This window comes from Hypanus sabinus, chromosome 4, assembly GCF_030144855.1.
Source record: "Hypanus sabinus isolate sHypSab1 chromosome 4, sHypSab1.hap1, whole genome shotgun sequence".
Classification (NCBI taxonomy): domain Eukaryota; kingdom Metazoa; phylum Chordata; class Chondrichthyes; order Myliobatiformes; family Dasyatidae; genus Hypanus; species Hypanus sabinus.
Genome location: NC_082709.1, coordinates 167,228,520 through 167,249,109, shown reverse-complemented (window position 1 = coordinate 167,249,109; position 20,590 = coordinate 167,228,520).

Below are 20,590 nucleotides of genomic sequence, written 5' to 3'. Positions count from 1 at the left end.
GTGCTGACCCTTAAACCCTGCCTCCCATATAATCCCCCACCTTAAATTCCTCCATATACCTGTCCAGTAGTCTCTTAAATTTCACTAGTATATCTGCCTCCACCAGTGACTCAGGCAGTGTATTCCATGCACCAACCACTCTCTGAGTAATAAACCTTTCTCTAATATCACCCTTCAACTTCGCACTCCTTATCTCAAAGCCATGTCCTCTAGTATTGAGCAGTGGTACCCTGGGGAAGAGGCACTGGCTGTCCACTCTATCTATTCCTCTTAATATCTTGTATATCTCTATCGTGTCTCCTCTCATCCTCCTTCTCTCCAAAGAGTAAACCCCTAGCTCCCTTAATCTCTAAACATAATGTATACTCTCTAAACCAGGCAGCATCCTGGTAAATCTCCTCTGTTCCCTTTCCAATGCTTCCATATCCTTCCTATAGTGAGGTGACCAGAACTGGACATGATACTCCAAGTGTGGCCTAACCAGAGTTTTATAGAGCTGCATCATTACATTGCAACTCTTAAACTCTATCTCTCGACTTATGAAAGCTAACACCTTATAAGCTTTCTTAACTACCCTATCTACCTGTGAGGGAACTTTCAGGGATCTGTGGACATGCACCCCTAGATCCCTCTGCTCCTCCACACTACCATATCCTGCCATTTACTTTGTACTCTGCCTCCTTCCAAAGTGTACCACCTCACACTTCTCTGGGTTAAACTCCATCTGCCACTTCTCAGCCCATTTCTGCATCCTATCAATATCTCTCTGTAATCTTTGATGATCCTCTACAATATCCACAACACCACCAACCTTTGTGTCATCTGCAAACTTGCCAACCCACCCTTCTACCCCCTCATCCAGGTCATTAATAAAAATCACAAAAAGTAGAGGTCCCAGAACAGATCCTTGTGGGACACCACTAGTTACAACCCTCCAATCTGAATGTACTCCCTCCACCACAACCTTCTGCTTTCTGCAGGCAAGCCGATTCTGAATCCACCTGGCCAAACTTCCCTGGATCCCACGCTTTCTGGCTTTCTGAATAAGCCTATCGTGTGGAACCTTATCAGATGCCTTACTAAAATCCATGTTGTTCACATCAACTACACTACCCTGAACTATATGCCTATTCACCTCCTCAGAGAACTCTATCAGGCTTGTTAGACGCAATCTGCCCTTCTGAAAGCCACGTTGACTGTCCTTGATCAGACCATGATTCTCTAAATGCCCATAGATCCTATCTCTAAGAATCTTTTCCAACAGCTTTCCCACTACAGACGTAAGGCTCTCTGGTCTATAATTACCCAGACTATCCCTACTACCTTCTTTGAACAAGGGGACATTTGTCTTCCTCCAATGCTCCAGTACCATTTCCCATGGACAATGAGGGCATAAAGATCCTAGCCAGAGGAGAGATAAGCAGGAATTTCTTTAGCCAGAGGGTGGTGAATTTGTGGAATTTGTTGCCACAGATTGTTTTGGAGGCCAAGTTTGTATGTATATTTAAGGCAGAGGTTGATAGATTCTTGATTGGCCAGAACATGAAGGGATGTGGGGGAAGGCAAGAGATTGGGTGTTGAGAGGAAAATGGATCAGCCATGATGATATGGCAGAGCAGGCTCAATGGACCAAATGGCCTAATTCTGCTCCTGTGTCTTATGGTCTCATAACATTCCCAATGATGTATTCACTGTTATATCCATACTTAAGATATTTTTCTTGCATGCCCTTTAATACATAAGGGATCTGCTCATTTTTCCTCGGTATTTACAAGGTAAATTGTATTCTTAAAGAAAAGACAGTCGGATGCTCAGATAAACAAAATGGTTCGAATTTCCTTAATGATTCTGAAGGACAAGGAGGAACATGAAAACATAGTTTATCCCAGAGAATGCTGACCACCCTATCACACAACTCAGGCCTCTCCCATACCTTGATCAGTAGCTGTTACCAGCACTTCCCCTGCCAAATCATCTACTGTTTCACTTGAGAATATGAAATATTTGGTCATAGCCTTCATAAATCCTGGAACTCCTTTCCTAATACCACTGAGGGATTACCTTCCCCATACAGAAACAAACACAGCAAAACAGGAGCAGAAGTAGTCCATTTGACGCTACTGCCCCAATCAATATATCACAGTAGAATTGATAGTGGTACAGTAGCGTAACAAACTGGGATCAATTCCCCCGCTCCCTGTGAGGAGTTTGTACTTTCTCCCCTGTATCTATCTGGAAATTAATTTATCTCCTTCCTAGATATATTTAGGGACTTGGTCCTCACCCTTCACTGAAAGAAAATTCCACAAATTCAGCATTCTCAGAAATTCACAGCCCTGTGCTAAATATATGAGCCAAAATCTTAACACTGCGACCCCTCCATCTACAGATGTCAGCCAGAGAAATAATCCTCCTTGCATCCAGCTTGTCGATTCCTGTCAGAATTTTGTATGTTTCAATAAGATCCTCGGCAGCAGCTCAAGAAGACAGTTCACACCCATGGGGCAGCTTGAGATGAGCTGTAAAAACTTGCTGTGCTTGTGATGACCTTACAGTAGTATTTGATTATGTAATACCCACTATCATTATTCAGTTGAAACTCCGATATTTGCTAGAAGAACAAGGGAGATCGACTTGTGTGGCCCTGTAAGCCAGCCACAGCCATTCCACCAGGAGTGGAATGAAGAAAAGTCTAGAAAATAGGAAATGCTTTTTTCTATATTTAGAGTTTCTGGCAATTACACCTTTGATATATCATATACTCATGCATTAGTGGGAGTGGATGTGTTTACATAACATTTCCAGAGATTTTCCCTCAAGCACAGCTACCTACTCCCTATCTGCCCTAACTTGTGGCATTTTATCTCTTTTTGGTGACCTAGTAGTGAAATTTTACACTTAGTATATTTTTCTGTTCGCTCTATAGATCTGACACCATTGGTTTGTGGTTTATTTCAGTGAAATTTTAGAGTCCTTGTTACATTTAAGTGTGGTATTTTTTTTCTATTTTTGTTGCTAGAGTCTTATCAAACACTATAGAGATTGAAGAGGGCAGAACCTGGGCTGCCATGTATTGAAGTGTATTACTTCTGCTTCTAAACAACAAGTATATGAGGGGTGGGGCAGAGGACTTGTTGTTATTGATCTCTAATGGAAGAAGCAGACAACAAGTTAACAGGCTTGCTCCATTTGAGGGAAATGAACTTTCCATTTTCATGACTGACATCTCTGTGGCTTCACTACATCTCTCAATAAATTCTGTGATATGCCTTGTGACTTTTTATTTAACACTGAGAATACTGAAATATATTGGTTGTCAAATCATCATACTCCAGCCAACATTATCAATACTTTTCTAAGTTCACTGAGAAACTAGCCCAAGTTGTTTTGGAATGTTACTATTTTTGACTTTATTCCCTATGAAGATTACAGGCCAATTGCAAAAACCCTTTTTTGGGACTCCTCCCTGATTAATTTTCTTGGATTCTTTTTGCCTCTCGTTACAGCTAATATTGTCTAATCCAGGAAATTTCCCAGGGAACATCCTCTGCAAAGCTTCTACATCTTTCCCTCATTGTGGTCACTGGAATTGAAATTGAAATTGAAATAACTTTATTGTCATTGCATAGTACAATTTGTCACGCACCAATACAACGGAAATGAGTTTGCCACTCTTGTACTCAATGCTATAAAACAACAAATAAAATAAATAAACAATAAGTAAAATCAAGTAACCAGCCAGTACAAGCAATGTCCAGCAGTACAAAAGCACAACTCAGATGCATGACAGCCATGAAACCTGTATTAAAAGTAGCAATATAACAAATTTATGGATGATGGTTGATTGATTGTTTCAGAGCAATTGTAGCTCTGGGGAAAAAGCTATTTTTCAGTCTGGAAGTGTGGGCATAGAAAATCTTATAATGTCTGCCAGATGGAAGAAGTTCAAACAGATGATTGCATGGGTGTGTATTGTCCTTACAGATGCTAGTAGCTTTCCTTAGGCAGCGTGAGCTGTAGGTGTCCTCCATGGCTGGGAGCTGTGTCCCGATGATCTTCTGTGTGCTAGAGACGACACACTGAAGTGCTTTCCTATCAGCTGCTGTACAACTGAGATACCACCCAGAGATGCAGTATGTTAAGATGCTCTCCATGGTGCAGCGGTAAAAGATTACCAGCATCTGTTCAGGTAGACCAGCTTTCTTCAGCGTCCTGAGGAAAAACAAGCATTGCTGTGCTTTCTTAACTATTGTTGTGGTGTTAGTGGACCATGTAAGGCCTTCTGAGATGTGTATTCCCAGACACTTTCTCCTCTGTCTCCGTTAATGTAGACTGGTGCGTACTCATTATCCTGTGACTTTGCGAAGTTGATAATTAGCTCCTTAGTCTTTGCTGTATTAAGAGAGCCAGGTTGTTCTCTGAGCAGCAGCTCACTTCCGCTCTGTACACTGATTCATTTCTGTTGGAGATCAACCCGATCACTGCTGTGTCGCCTGCAAATTTGATGATGGTATTGGTGTTAAATGCAGGTACACAGTTGTAAGTGAAGAGGGAGTAGAGTATGGGACTCAATACACAACATTGTGGTGTACCAGTGTTCGGGATAGTAGTGGACAGGTGAGGACCCAGTCTCACTGCCTGTGAATGCTCTGACAAGAAATTCAGGACTTAGTTGCAGAGTGATGAGCTGAGGCCTAGCTGGTGGAGTTTGGAGATTGCACACAATACTCCAAGTGTGGCCTAGCCAAAGTTCTTTTACAGCTGCAACCTGACTTTATGTTCAATATCCCATCCAATGAAGGCAAGTAGAACCCTATCTACTTGTGTTGCCACTTTTAGGGAATTAAGGACTTTCATCCTAAGTTCCCTCTATGCATAAATGTTCTCAAGGGTCCAAACTGACACAGAGGTGTACTTTCACCAAGATCCTGTATAACATCAATCGGACAGTCTTGCTCCTGTACTGTAAATCCTCTTTTAGCCAAGGCCAATATGGACTAATCTCCTGGGACTTTCATAAACAATAATCGTTAGAGTTTACAGAGAATGGTGATTCAAAAAAAAACACGCAGTGAGTGACAGTTCTGCGGTCAAAAACACCTTGTTAATGAGAGAGGTCAGATAATGGCTAGACTGGTTCAAGCTGGCTGAAAATCAACAGTAACTCAAAAAATCACGTGTTAACTCATGGTTTGCAGAAGAGCATCTCCGAATGCACTACACGTCAAAACTTGAAGTGGATGGGGCATAGCAGCAAAAGACCATGAACGTTGACTCAGTGACACTGTTGAAAGCTGCTTGGGAGCGTGGGTGCACAGTAACTGAAATGCTTCTGTGCACATAACCTGTGTTGCCACACAGTTAGAATTTCCTTTAATGTAATTCTAATATCATTTTGAAAAGTGCCACACTATTTTTGGGCCATGTAAAAATTTCCTGTTCAGAGCACTGGTTGGTCCGCACAGCTATAAAAAATAACTAGAGAGTGTTGCGCGGTAGCCACTTTATTAGGTACAGGAGGTATAGTACATAATAAAGTGGCCACTGACTATAGACATAATGCTTAGAAAGGAGATGTATACATGAACAAAGGGAAAAGCTGATGTTTCCATTTGAGAAAAATGGAGAAGGAGACCTGCGGAGTGTAAACTGAAGTACAGATAAATAGGTCTGAATGGTCCATCTCTGCAGAGCTATGACATGTATTTCTAACAGAGCTCTGCTGTAATCCTGTGGGTTATTTGAGCACTTTTATAATGCACTGTATTAATTCAACTCTCGGTGCAAGTTTCCCCTACACCCCAAAAATGAGAGCTATTGATGTGACTTCATGTATGTAGACTATGAAACAGAGTACTGGGAGGGGTTGAAGTATAATCCTTGTATTGTAAGCCTTTAACTTTTAGAGGGATTTGTTCCAGAAACAGCTGTAAGTCCTGAAAACTATAATTGTTTGCTGACTTGGAAGATTATTTCACAGGTGGGATTTGCAGAAGTGAGTAAGATTTCTGTTTGCTGATAGATTTGCCCTAAATACCTTAAGATAGGTAGGTGAAAAGGCACAGGTGAGACAGAGACTGTTGATGGGGTATTTGATGCTTTACTGGCTACAGGATACCATATGGAGAGGGGTTGAGAATTACACTATATTGACTTAATTGATAATTTTAATTTAAAGGAAAATAAAGGCAAAATAAATTAATGGTAGTGATTGAGACAATCTCTGGAGATTATCTCGTGTTAAATATATTGTGCTAGATTATTTCTCATTAGCAGATAAGTGATTGTTTAAATGTCTTGGCAAGTCATATTAGAGGCTACAAAGACTGTGTGGGATGTGGATGGTGATACAATACTGTAACATTTGGTTTCAACACAGTCACACAGCCATGAAAGTTAAGGATTGGCAATATTAATACTAAATTAGCTCAACAGGTAAGTACAATATTCACTAATCATTAGGTAAGACCCATATGCATTAGAATATGAAAAAATATTAGCTTATTAATATCTCTAATATTACTGAAATTTGCATCATGTCTCATTTAAGCAGTTTTTCCATAATTTAACTGAACCTTGGATTGTACAATACTTCCATCCAGCCATCCACATTTTATTGGTAAATACTAGTTATCTTGACTATCATTTAAGAACCATTTCAATATACCTTCGATAAGGTATTTGGTAATTCCTTGTTATTTCTGCATTTTGTATAAACATACCCAGTTTATTCCTTGTGAAGTTTGGAGGAGAATTTGCCAGTGTTGGATATGTTGTCATTCATTCTCCACATGAGTACAGGCTAAACTCTCTGTAATATATTAACCACTCCATAACTGCATGATCAACACCTTCTTTATGCTGAGTGCCACTCATAGCTAACAAGGTAAGAAGAGTGTCACATACTGAATAGTCACTCTCACTATCTCTTCATAGGAACTCAAGTCATCAAACTTCTTAATTTATTTGAGGTATCCAGCAAATATAGCCTGGTCAATAAAATAATTTTTTAATAAAATTGAGTCTTGTGAACCTCACCTGTGTTTGATATTAGATCTCTGCAAATGTCAGTAAACCTTAATGAGGTACTGTTCAAGATTTAGATGCCCTTTGTAATGAGCGTAGATAAAAAGTACAGGCTGTTGATATTTCTAGCACACTCAAGGACTGCAGTCTGTGGCTAGTGGTGTGCCAGAGATCAGAGGAACATAGAAACATAGAAAACATACAGCACAATACAGGCCCTTCGGCCCACAAAGCTGTGCTGAACATGTCCCTACCTTAGAACTATCTAGGCTTTACCATAGTCCTTTATTTTTCTAAGTTCCATGTAGCCATCCAGGTGTGTCTTAATAGACTCTATCATGAACCCACTGTTGTTTGTCATCTATATTAATGAATTGAATGACAATGTTGTGAACATGATGGTAAGTTTGTGGGTGACACCAAAATTGATGGTGTAGCGGACAGTAAAGAAGGCTATCTAAGATTACTGCAGGATCTAAAGGAATTGAGTAAGTAGCCCAAGGAATAGCAGATGTAATGTAACTTGCACAAGTGAAAGGTGTTTGGTAAATTAAGTGAGAACAGGACTTATACAGTAAATGATAGAGCTATGGAGAATGTTGAAGAACCAAAGATTATAGGTCCACAGTTCCTTCAAAGTGATGACAAGGTGATATTTGGAAAGGCTGTAATCACTAGTTGGGGCTTTGAATACTAGAGCTGGGACATGATATGAAAACTGTACAAGTCAATGGTGAGACCACAGTTCTGGTCAGCCAATGATAGAAAGGTTGCCATACAGCTGGAAAGTAAGCAGCAAACTTTCATCAGGACATTATGCCAGGATTGGAGGGCTTTAATGTCAGGAAGTGGTTGGATAGGCTGAGACCTTTATCCCTGGACTGTAGGATGCTGAAGGGTTGAGCTTGTATAAGTATATAAAATCATGCGAGCCTTAGACAAGGCTAATGGTCAGTGTTTGTCTCTGGGTAGATTATTTAAAATGAAAGGAGAAAGATATAAAAGGGATCTAAGGATCAATTTTTTTTAACTAGAGGGTGGTAGATGTATGGAATGAGCTGCTAGAGGAAACTAAGGAGGCAGATACAATGATAATGCTTAAGAGACATTTGAAAAGGTATATGAATAAATGTCTTTAGAGAGATATAGGGCAAACAGACAAATGGGGCAGGCTAAGAGAGACATCTTCATTGCCATGGACAAGCTGAGCTAAAGGGCCTCGTATACTAGGCAGTATAACTCTATGTCTGTATGAATCTATGCAATGGTTCAAGAAGGCAGATCACAACCACATTCTCTAAGGCAACTAAGGATGGGCAGTTAAATGCTGGCCACATCCCTTCTGTGACAACATCACAGGCTGAGTGACCTGTCTGGTGAGGTACTGTTCTTTATTCTGAGAAGCACAGTGATGCACACGTTTTGTACATTGAAAAATCTCATGTTCCTGTTACAGGCTTATAAAACACAATAATTGAAAAACAAAGGCTGCAGATGTTGAAAATCTGAAATAGAAATAGTGAATACTAGTGTGCAGTCTAACAGCGAGCGATCATCTTAGTCACTTTTCTTGTGATTGCAAGACTTCTTTGGACATTGTTCATGTGGAATGCCGCAAGTTCAATTTGCTGATATATTGGCTGATGGTGGGGGAGCTGCCAGGCCTAATTTGTATCAAGAACTAGGCCTCAAGCTGCAGTGTCGCCTGATGACAGCCACCCGGGAGAGAGGCGTCAGAGTCGGTGCACCTCACTGGAGTGCTGTGGTGTGGTGTCCAAGCTGGAGCTGGTGCTGCTCCTAGTGTTCACTCAGCAGAAGACAAGCCAGATTGTGTTTGCAGACTGCTGCAACATTCATAGGCTCAGGGTCTTGGAATTTAATTTATATATTATATGTGCTTGCCTATCTTATATGTGCCTTGTGCTACGTGTGACTGTTGGTACTGTGTTTTGCACCTTGGGCCTGGAGAAACATTGTTTTATTTGGCTATATTCATGGGTGTTCATGTATGGTTGAATGTCAATTAAACTCGAACTTGAACTTGAACTTGAAATTCTCAACAAGTCAGACTGTATCTGACTTGCTGAGACAGCAGGTAAAGTTTCCGGTCAATAGCTTTGCATTAGAACTAAGAGAAGTTCTACAATGTAGCAGTTAGCAAAACCAATTACAGCGTCACCAATCCCCGATCGGTGTTCAATTCCCTCCTCTACCTTGTCTGAAGTTTGAACACTCCCCCCATTATCTCATGGGTTTCCTCCAGGTGCTCCAGGTCCCTCCCACATTGCAAAGTAATACAGTTAGATTTAGTGAGTCCTTGGCAATGGAAGCCTGGCAACACTTATAGGCTGCCCAGCACAATCATTGCTGATTTGATTTGATGTAAGTGATGCATTTCAGAATCAGAATCAGATTTAATATCACCGGAATTTATCATAAAATTTGTTGCTTTTCGGCAGCAGTACATTGCAATACATAATAATAAAAACTATAAATTACAATAGGTATATATTGGAGAACTACATTAAATAGGCAGTGCAAAAAGTGAAGAAAAGAATTAGTGAGGTAGCGTACATGGGTTCATTGCCAATTCATAAATCCAATGACAGAGGTGAAGAAGCTGTCACCTGAAACACTGAGAGTGTGCCTTCAGGCTCTTATACCTCTTCCTTGATGGTAGCATTGAAAAAAAGACATGTCCGGGTAATGATAGATGCTGCCTTTTTGAGGCATTGCCTTTTGATGGTGTCCTGAATGTTAGTGAGGTCAGTGCCATGATGGAACTGGCTAAGTTTACAACTTACCACAGCTTTTTTAATCCTGTGCAGTGGCCCCTCCATTCCTGGTAGTGATGTAACCAGTTAAAATGCTCTTGACAGCACAACTGTAGAAATTTGCGAGTGACTTTGGTGACATACCAATTCTCCTCAAACTCCAAATGAAATATAGCTCATGTCGTGTGTTCTTTGTAATTGCATCAATATATTGGGGCCCAGATAGATCTTCAGAGGTGTTGACGTTTGAAACTGCTCTCCTTTTCCACTACTGATCCCTCAATGACAACTGATGTGTGTTCCCTTGTCTTCCCCTTCCTGATGTCCACACTCAATTCTTTGGTCTTACTGATGTTGAGTGCAAGGATGTTGCTGGAACAATACTCAGCCAGCTAACATATGTCACTCCTGTAGACCTCCTTGTCACCAGCAAATTTATAGATGGTGTTTGAGCTGTGCCTAGCCACACAATCATGATCGTAGAGACAGTAATGCCATGGACTATGCACACATCCTTGACATGTGCAAGTGTTGATTGCCAGCAAGGAGATGTTATTTCCGATCTGCACTGACTGTTGTCTCCAAGTGAGGAAGTGAAGGGTCCATTTGCAGAAGGGCTACGGTGGGAAACTTTGTCACATGGTGCGAGCAGAATCATCTGCAGCTTAATGTGAAAAAGACTAAGGAGCTGGTGGTGGACCTGAGGAGGGCTAAGGCACCAGTGACCCCTGTTTCCATCCAAGGGGTCAGTGTGGACATGGTGGAGGATTACAAATACCTGGGGATATGAATGGACAATAAACTGGACTGGTCAAAGAACACTGAGGCTGTCTACAAGAAGGGTCAGAGCCGCCTCTATTTCCTGAGGAGACTGAGGTCCTTTAACATCTGCCGGATGATGCTGAGGATGTTCTATGAGGTTGTGGTGGCCAGTGCTATCATGTTTGCTGTTGGGTGCTGGGGCAGTGGGCTGAGGGTAGCAGACACCAACAGAATCAACAAACTCATTCATAAGGCCAGTGATGTTGTGGGGGTGGAACTGGACTCTCTGACGGTGGTGTCTGAAAAGAGGATGCTGTCCAAGTTGCATGGCATCTTGGACAATGATTCCCATCCACTCCATAATGTACTGGTTAGGCACAGGAGTACATTCAGCCGGAGACTCATTCCACCGAGATGTAACACTGAGCGTCATAGGAAGTCATTCCTGCCGGTGGCCATCAAACTTTACAACTCCTCCCTCAGAGTGTCAGACACCCTGAGCCAATAGGCTGGTCCTGGACTTATTTTCACTTGGCATGATTAACTTATTATTATTTAATTATTTATGGTTTTATATTGCTATATTTCTACACTATTCTTGGTTGGTGCAGCTGTAACGAAACCCAATTTCCCTCGAGATCAATAAAGTATGTCTGCCTGTCTGAGGTACAGAGGCCCAAGTTTTGGAATTTGTTGATTAAACTGAGGATATAATTATGTTGAACACTGAGCTATAGTCAATAAACTGCAGCTGTCTACTATTATCCAGGTGATCCAAGGCCGAGTTCATAGCCAGTGTGGTTGCATCTGCTGTAGATCTATTGTAGCAATAGGTAAACCGCAGTGGGTCCAGGTTCTTGCTTAGGCAAGAGTTGATTCTAGCCATGACCAACCTCTCAAAGTACTTCATCACAGTAGATGTGAGTGCCACTGGGTGAATGGTGTTGAGGCAGCTCACCCTGCTCTTCTTGGGCACTTGTATGATTCACTGCATGTTGCAATATTCCAATGCATTTGTGACAAATAAAGCTAATCTTTAGCCTTGTTGAAAAGTTAATAATGAAATGCCTGAAACATTAACGCTGTTTATTGCTCCACATCTGCAACCTGAACTTCCGAAAACTTCTGATGTTTTCTATTTCTATTATATATTATAGAAAGCAATTTTGAGTTAGGCCACAATTCTGTGTTGAAGTTGGTCATTGCTAAGCCTATAACTACTGCAGCATTCTGGAAATAAATTAATAATATGTGAAGATAACATGGAAAATATGGTCTCAGTGCTCCAAAACACTAAACAGCAACTTGCTCGCTGGGATAGTGGGCTCCTGAACACATGATTGTAGGATATCTTTGTGCAAGTAAAAATTAAGAAATTGTGAGCTCATAGCAGCTGAGTTTGTGGCCAAGCATGATAAAGTTCAAAGTAAATTCATTATAAAAGTATGTACATATATGTCACTATATATGTTGTGTATTTATATTTGTAGTAATATTTGAAAAATATTGTAATATATTATTGGGTTAAGCATATGTAAAAATACGTGACTGGCATACACCATTATGCATCATATGTGCACACTTCAGAAAAATTAAGAGAAGACATGCTATGCCTGGCTCTGTGTTTTTCTTTTGACTAGTTTTGTGTTTTGAGGTTACAAGACGTAACAGTATTGATGAGTAAGTTTTAAAACAAACCCAAGTTAACTACCTACTTGTTAGAGTGCAGCACGTTCTTCGTTTGCAATGGGGTCAAGTAAAAAAAAAGTACTATACTTTCTTTTTCTTCTGAAGTGCAGCAAGTTTGTTGAGTTTTAAAAAGAGCAGAAAACAGATTAAATTCATGGGTCCATAAACAGACAGTATCAGGTGAAAATAATACTAAATCAAAAAAAGTGGCTGGCTGCATTGGAAAGACAGACACATTCAATTTCATAACAAGGTAATTGGGGATGCTGTATGCTGAAGCAGTAGTTTGAAACAAATGAAATAGCCAATGAAAAGCAAGTGACAGTGTTACTGAATGTTATAGGTGGAAAGACATACCACTTCCTTACAAATTTAGCTTCTTCGATCAGATCAGCTGAAATGAGCTTTGCTGATATCATGAAAGTAATGCAGGGACATTTAGAAGGCTTTAGCTTTCAGAAGTGGAATCAAAAGAACGGGGACTCCATTTCAGCATATGTTGCTGAATTGAGGAGATGGTCTGAACAATTTCAGTTCCATGATGGGATAATGAAGCACCGAGAGATCATTTAGTTTTATGGAATCTTACAAGAAAACATTCAATGTCAAGTCTTAACTGAAGCACTACTGATATTTAAAAGAGCAGTTGATCAATGGAAACAGCAGATAGAGACACAATTGAGCTGCCAACATGAATGAAAGTGAGTGAGAACAAAATTGCAACATCTAAACAGAAACCAGCCTGGCCAAACAAATTGTGTTATCATGGCAGGGGCTCACTTACACCAGGTCAATCCAGATTTAAAGGCATAATTAGCAGATAATGCAACAAAGTAGGACACACGCAAGGAGAATTTCAGACAGACAAAAATAAACGAACTCCACGGGGAAGAGAAAAAGATAAATAAGTGAAGTTAAATTCAAAAATAGCTCTAATCTGAAAACTAATGCAAGTCACATAATATGGCTTACATCAGAAGGGAATGGCAAATTAATTAAAATGGAATTGGACTCTTGCTCAGCTGTTTCAGTCATTCCACAAAATGAGTTTGAATGGCATTTCAGAGATCCTGAACTGAAGCCTGCAGAAAGCCATACTTATACTGGAGAAAAGTTAACTTCTGTGGGAATGACATTCGTAACAGTGAAATACAACAACCAACAAGTCATATTGGGCTAGCACATGACAAAAACAGGAGGGCCAGATGTGAGTGGCTGAGACAACTACAACTTCATTGGAGATCCATCCACCCCCCGCATGCCACATCCCCCGCAAAAGAGTTGACTGAAAATGAGTTAAGAATAGTACTGGATGATACCACAGCAGCGTTCAAAGATGGCAATGGAAAACTAAAACGTATCATCAATAAAATACTGTTAAATAAAAATGCCCAATTTTTACAAAGTCCATCCAGTTCTTTATACCATCTGTGATAAAGTAGCCAGTGAGCTAGATTGAACGGAGTCTCAAGAAATTCGTTCCAAGGCTGAGTGTAGTCCTTAAGCAAAGCTGGTGGTCCCAGGAGCCTTGTCAGCATCTGTGGCTATTTTAAGGTCACCATCAACCAAGTACTAAAAGCAGATCAATACCCTCTGCAAACCTTTCTAGAGGGAAACCCTTCAGAAAAGTGGATTTAGCTGAGGCCCACCTAGTTAGAGATGGAAGAAGCATCTAGAGTGCTTCTCACTATAAACACTCACAAATGGCATTATTGCTATAGGCTTACATTTTGGAGTAGCATCGGCACGTGCACTCTGGCAGAAAGCTATGGACCAGGTTCTGCGAGGCTGCCCAGACACTCAGTGTTACCTGGATGACATTGTTGTGACCAGTAAGGATGACAAGGAATATCTAGAAAATATCAAGCTAATGTTAAAAAGCTTAAAAGATTATGGGCTCAGAGCACAATATGACAAATGTGAATTGTCTCAGCCAAGCAACATTTATTGTAGTCACACTGTTGATGCACACAGGGTACACAAGTGTGTTGAGAAAAGTGGTGGATGTCCGAAGGCCAAAGGGCATGTCACAGTTACTATAACAGCTTGTTGCCAAACTTGGTTACTGCAGACATCCCACCTCTCCTGCATATAGATAATGGCTCCCTGATGCCCACAAATTATATACAATATCCCAGAAATCGCTTTTTTGAGAGCGAGAGAGTGAGAGAGAGAGCATCCTGATTAGTCTCTCTTTGTGCTAAGTAGACCTATCAGTTTTCCCCGTGGGAGGGCTTTCCAGTCAACCTCTCTCCCTCTTTCATTGTTCATCAGTTCAGTTTAGCAGCGCCATGGCAGAGTGTTCCAAAAAAAGTTCAAGTTGGATCAGAGCGTAGAAGTGCTCCTGCATGACATAGCAAGCAGATTTATTGAGCCAAAGGTATTGAGGGAAAAGAACATTCAGGAGATAGATGTGAGCAAAGTGAGGAAGAACAAGGGATCCCCCCTTACAAGACAAAGCAGTTCTTCAAAGATGCCAGAGCATTCTAGGTCAGGTCCTTGCAAAAAATCTTGGAGAAGTTCCCAATGAGAGACCAAATCTTGAAAAATCTGTCAGTGGTCAATACAGAGAGCCAAGCTGAGGTGAATCCAGAGCAGATTTTGACTTTGGCAGAGAGATTTCCAAATGAGATCAAGGCAGATGCAAGAGAACAGCTTCACTTGGAAGTCTTGGATTATGTCTCAACTAACCTTGAAGGACTGGTGCCAAATTACAAAAGTTTGCCAGTTGATCAGTTCTGGGGGAAGCTGTTCAAAGTAAAATCTGTGAGCAGAGGGCAGGTGAGATTCAAAGAGCTCTGCCAGTTGATGAAGCTGCTTTTGGTGCTGCCAAATTTTAATTGTGATGTAGAAAGGGCTTTCAGCATGGTGCGTCACATTAAGACAGAACTCAGAAGTCAGCTGTCTCCAAAAACACTTGTGAATATGATGTCTTGCAAAATTAACAAATTCATTGACACAGACTGCTATGAGGTTGAGACTTCCGGCAAAATGCTCAAATCTGCCAAGCAAGCCACATCACAGTACAAGGAAAGTTTGCAAAAGAAATAGAAAAGCTATTTGCATTAGCATTTAGCTATTAGCTTTGAGACCGTCAAAATACTCAACAAGGAATATATTTATCTGTGTGTATAAATAGTTTCAATATGTGATCAAATAAATTGTTGTGTTCTTTCATAATCAAATGTCCTGTATACATACACCCTTGGAGATTGACCGGGGGAGGGGGAAGATATGGGGTTGCAGGTGGTGCTACCTCCCTGAAATGAGTTTTTGTAGGGTGGGATGTCTGTTACTGTGCCCACCCCTTGAACTCATTACTGCAGATCGGGAAGAAATGGAAATGGACAAAGCAATATGTGGTGGCTTTCCAAGAGGCAAAGGAAATGGTGACTTCAAATACTGTACTGTCACATTGTGATCCACATTGTCCAGTGAAGCTTGCCTGTGATGCCCTGCCTTATGTGACTGGTGATGTCACATGTTTAGAGTTTTGGAAGTAAAAACCCCATAGCCTTTACATCAATTTCCCTTACTGTGGTCAGAGAGGTCTCAAGTTTGGGTTGTGGTGCAAAACATGTCAACTGGTACTTCTGTGGAGGAGAATTTACTCCGGTTACTGATCAGTAACCATTAGAGCCCATTTTCAATCCACAGAAGGGTGTTCACTAACAGCAGCAGCATGAATGCAGAGATGGGCTCTGTTTCTTGCAGGACACAATTACAAGATTAAATTCAAGAGGAGAAATAATCATGGCAATGCTGATGGATTTCATTTTTATCCTTGGAAAAGGAAATACCTGAATTTTTTTACAAAAGAGGACACTCCACTTGACATATTCTCCCTAATGCAGATTGAAAGTCTCCCTGTTATGGTAGAGATGATCCAAAGGGAAACCAGAAAAAAAAATCTGACAATGTCTCAGGTCTACATGGCCACCCAAAATGGCTAGAATGTGCAGTCAAAATTCCGGTTCCAGCACTGGGATGAACTTGCCCTTGAGGGGGCTTACCTTAAGTGGGGATTGAGAGTTGTACCTTCCAAGCTGAGAGCAGAGGTGTTAAAGGAGTTACGTGCCAGTCACCTAAGCTCTGTCTGGTGGCCTGGGAGAGATCAGTGGATCGAATTTGGCTTGCCATGCACTATTCTGGATGCCAAAACATCCAGAAGAAAGGTGTCCAGAGCTGTCAGAACAACTTCCTGTAGTCTCAGAGTCAAGTCCTACAACCACCACAGAGGAGACCCCAGAGCTGAGATATATTTCACAGCCTCAAGTCTCACCTGCAAGCAGAGTGACCTTCAGCCCACTTGACAGATCCTGTCAGATCACCAGCAGGTTGTAAGAGTGGGCTCCCTCACCTCCAACCCTCTAACTCTCAATACGGGAGCACCTCAGGGCTGTGTACTGAGTCCCCTCCTTTACTCCGCATATACCCATGACTGTATTGCCACCCACAGCTCCAATCTGCTAATTAAAATTGCCGACGACACTACATTGATTGGACTTATCTCAAACAGGGAAGAAGTCATCTCTCTGACACAGTGGTGTCAAGAAAACAACCTCTCCCTCAATGTCGCAAAAACAAAGGAGCTGGTTGTGGATTACAGGAGGAATGGAGATGGGCTAACCCCTATTGGCATCAATGGATCTGGGGTTGAGAGGGTAAACAGCTTTGAGTTCCTTGGCATCCACATCACCGAGGACCTCACGCGGTCTGTACACACCAGCTGTGTGGTGAAAAAGACACAACGGCCCCTCTTTCACCTCAGACGGCTGAAGAAGTTTGGTATGTGCCCCCAGTTCCTAAGAACTTTCTACAGGGGCACAATTGAGAACATACTGACTGGCTGCATCATTGCCTGGTATGGGAACTGTACCTCACTTAATCGCAGGGCTCTGCAGAGAGTGGTGCAGACAGCCCAGCACATCTGTAGTGGTGAACTTCCCATGTGTAACTACACTGGTCCAATGAAATAATGGCCACGCATCTTACAGATGTCCTTGAAGATTTATTTTTATCTCTCTCTCTCTTTCTTCAGCAGACACCGTGAAAACTACAAGAAAATAAAAGACATAAAAGGTTTCAAACATACATCTCTCAGTCTTTTAAAGTCTCTTAAGCTAGTGTCCACTGATAAACAGGCCCAAAACACATCCCACAATAGAAGTGTGTTGAAATCAAATACAAATCACTAAAAATGTATATCACTGTTCATGTAAAGGCACATCAACAACATTATGCACAATATAAAACGAATAAAGACAATTACCATGTGCGACTCTAGGACCACATGCAGAAAAAGGTTATTTTAGGGCCATATGTCCTTCTCTGCTTCCATGTTGGTTCTGACCCATAATGTTCACTTCCCTTGGAAGCTTTCATGTTTTATTGTTTTACAATATTGAATCACAGTGGATATATTTGGCTTTTTTGAGTCTGATCAACAGAAAATGACTCCTCCATGTCAAATTAAAACAGGTCTCTACAAAATGATCTAAATTAATTACAAATATAACATGCAAAATAATTGATTGCATAAGTATTCGCCCTCCCCCCACAATATGATACACCAAGTCATTACTGACGCAGTCAATTGGTTTTAGAAGACACATAATTAGTTAAATTGAGATCACCGTATTTAGTCAAGAAGCTTCAATTGATTGTAGTAAAAATACACCAGTATCTGGAAGGTCCAACTGCTGGTGAGTCAGTATCCTGGCAAAAACTACACCATGAAATCAAAAGAACATGTCAAGCAAGTCCATGAAAAGGTTGTTGAAAAGCACAAGTCAGGAGATGGACACAAGTTAATTTCCAAGTCATTGAATATCCCTTGGAGTGTAGTTAAGTCAATCATTAAGAAATGGAAAAAACATGGCACTGCTGGAAATCTGCCTAGAACAAGCCACCCTCAAAAACAGAGTGACCATGCGTGAAGGCGACTAGTGAGGGAAGCCTCCAAGAGTCCTATGACAGCTCTGGAGGAGTTACAAGCTTCAGTGGCTGAGATGGGAAGGTTCTGTGATCTGATGAAACCAACACTGAGCTTTTCGGCCAAACACCAAACATCATCAAAAACACACCATTCCTGCAATGAACCATGGTGGTGGCTGCATCATGCTGTGGGAATGCTTCACTGCAGCAGGCCCTGAAAGGCTTATGAAGGTAGATGTTAAAATGAATGCAGCAAAATACAGGGAAATCCTGGAGGAAAACCTGATGCAGTCCGCAAGAGAACTGCATCTTAGGAGAAGATTTGTTTTCCAGCAAGGCAATGACCCCAAGCATAATGCCAAAGCTACACAGGAATAGCTTAAAAACAACAAAGTTAATGTTCTGGAGTGGCCAAGTCAGAGTCCAGACCTCAATCCAATTGGGAATTTGTGGCTGTACTTGAAAAGGGATGTTCACTCACGATCCCCATGCAATCTGACAGAGCTTGAGCAGTTCTGTAAAGAAAAATGGGGAAAAATGGCAGTCCAGATGTGCAAAGCTGTAAGAGTTCTATTCATACAGACTCAAGGCTGTGATTGCTGCCAAAGGTGCATCTACTGAATACTGACTTGAAGTGGATTAATACTTATGCAATTAATTATTTTGTGTTTTATATTTGTAATTAATTTGGATCACTTTGTTAAGATCTGTTTTCTCTTTGACACAGAAGAGTCTTTTTTAGTTGATCAGTGTCAAAAAAACCGAACTAAATCCACTGTGATTCAATGTTGTAAAACATTAAAACATGAAAACTTCCAAGAAGGGCTGAATACTTTTTATAGGCACTGTATATTTCCAGTACATAAATTCAGATGCATTTTATATTGAGCTGGAGTTTATAGTTAATCTAAGCAGGTCAGAGACTTATATATTTAATATTTCAGTCATATTGAGTAATATGGTAAATATTTTGTTTGATTAAACATTCTTTGTTTATATAATTCTTGACAGGTTATATGTAAATGTATGTGAATGGCATATGTCATTACAGCGCCACACAATATGCGCGCACCTCACTGAAGTAAATCATTACTCCCAGCTCCATGTTTTTCTTTTGGTTAGTTTTTTGCCCAGGCATTACAAAACATAACAATATACAACCCTGAGATTAATTTTCTTGCGAGTATTCACAGTAAATACAAGAAATACAATAGAATTTAATACAAATCGCTTGAGAACAGAACACACAACCAATGTGCAAAGGACAACAAACTGTTCAAATAAAGATAAAAATAGAAATAATAATAATAATAATAGAGAAAAACTTCTGAGGATATATTTTCATCAACAAAAACAGGATTTAGGACTCCAGGCGAGCATATGCTTACTTACAGCACATAATTATACACCACTAAATGTAAATGGGATTGCAGGCTAGAAAAACGACAAAATCATCACTGGTGAAGGAAACATTAACCAATGGAAGAGCATAACCTTTCATGGAGTAGATCCCCATGATCTGAACGGACCAGATATCGACAAGGAAGCGTCCGATATCTGTTTCGGAGCTGGAGTCTTCTTCCCAGAAACAGAAGGCTTCCTTGCTGCAATATAGGACCAGGTGGCTAACACAAAAAAGATCTAAAATGCATAATAAAAGACCAACAAATTCAAAGGTTCAAAGGTCCAATTTAATGTCAGAGAAAGGTATACAATATACATCCTGAAATGCTTTTAATTTGCAAACATCCACAAAAACAGAGAAGTGCCCCAAAGAATTAATGGCAGTTAAACATGCGAACTCCAAAGTCCCCGTCCCGTGCGTAAGCGGCAGCAAGCAATGATCCCACCTCCCCCATCAGCAAATAAAAGGTGCATCGGTACCATCACGGAGCCCAAGCATATGCTAAGCAATAGCAAAGACACAGACCAAAGTTACCCCAAAGGCTTTGCATTTCATCCAACATTCGACAAACTACAGGTTCTCTCTCTCCCTGGCAAGGGAGAGGGAAGTGTCCCCCATTTTCACACTGAGTGGGAGACATAACAACAACCTGCTCGCTTACAATGTTAAAAGTCAGTTTTGTTGCTTTTTTTGAGCTCTGAGTCTGAAGATCACAAAGACCATGGATCTTTGGGCCCACAGTGAAAGATTTCTCAGCCTCCCCGATGATACATAAGTCTCCTGCCGTAACACTGACCCTCGATCCACCCGTCTCCAGAGCGCTGAGATCTTAACCTTCCAAACACGAGCGAGACTCTCAGGCCAAACACTTGGCATGTCAAATAATGGCCAGTGGTGGAACCCCGAGAACGGGTCCCATTCCCGCAAAGAACCGAAGTCAGCGTGTAACTCCAGGCCAGGGTCCTCAAAAAAAAAACCCTGAAAGGGAAAAATAAAG